Below are 1,330 nucleotides of genomic sequence, written 5' to 3' on the forward strand. Positions count from 1 at the left end.
GTAACCCTTAAGGAGTCTACAAGTATAAATAAACCCCATGGCTTAGGGTAATCGGTACCTCATTGAGAATAGAGAACCCCTGGCCGATTTCCTCCTAGCCTCTCTCTCCCAAATCATCTTCTTTGCTATTTGGTGTTTGTAAGCCATTAGAGGAGTGACAATTGTGACTCTAGAGCTCCAAGACAACAAGATCAAACAAGAGATTCAAAGGTATGCTTCTAGACCTGATTTTGTATTGTTCTTAAACCTAATTAGTTGTTAGAAGTCTTGGATTCAAAGCATGTTTAATTAAAAAGCCTAGATCCAAGCATTAGGGTTTTGCATGCACACATAGGAAAGTTCTTATGGCTAAAACCCATCAGTGGTATCAGAGCCTAGCTTGGTTTCTATTAAATTGTTGCTTGTTTGTTTGAAACTTAACTGCAAAATTCGATTTTTGTGTTTCTGAGTCATGGACTCGGCGAGTTCCATAGTGGACTCGGCGAGTTGGCCAGACTCGGCGAGTCCCTTGATGCACTCGGCGAGTCCAAGCGTTAGGAAAGGCCAGATTCGGGATTTCTTCATGATTATTTTATGGAAACTTACCTTAATCATATTAGATCAACCCTAATCCGATTTTTTGATATATATGACTATAATCTTGATCTAATTAAAGATATTTATCAACTAATAAAATATTTAATTACCTTCATATTATTTGCATGTTGGATTACGGCATCCCTTTTCTAATATGTAAATATTGTTGTTGGATCCTAGCCCTAATTTTTCTTATTGGGTGATAATTAGGGATTCATATTCTAATCTATCTTTGTCCTTTCTATTTGTAGATGTCGAACGCAAACAACACTGCTGCTAGTTCTTTCACATTGATAAGCCTTTGTCAAAAGGTCACTTTCGATGGGACGAACTTTAGCGAATGGATAAGATACATTCGCACCATTGCTCGCTATGAGGATAAGGAGTATGTCCTCGATGAGAAGCTCAAGAAAATCAACCATGAAATCGCTACTCCGGCTGAAATGACCGCTTTTGAAACTCACGAGCGAGATGCAACGAAGGTACATTGCATCATGATAGCCACCATGAACTCTGAATTCCAAAAGTCCTATGAGGACATGTACCCGTACGAGATGCATCAAGACTTATTGGAGAGATACCACCAAAACGCGAGACAAGAGCGTTATGAGATTTTCACTAACATGATTTCCGCTAAGATGGGTCATGGAGAATCTCTTACCATGCACCTGCAAAAGATGCAAAGGTATGTCGACCGCCTTCGCAAGTTAAATGTTGACTTCGGGGAAGACTTGGCGATTGACATGGTGCTTCA

Source organism: Lactuca serriola, chromosome 6 (assembly GCF_051521515.1).
Source record: "Lactuca serriola cultivar US96UC23 chromosome 6, Lser_US96UC23_V15, whole genome shotgun sequence".
NCBI classification, from domain to species: domain Eukaryota; kingdom Viridiplantae; phylum Streptophyta; class Magnoliopsida; order Asterales; family Asteraceae; genus Lactuca; species Lactuca serriola.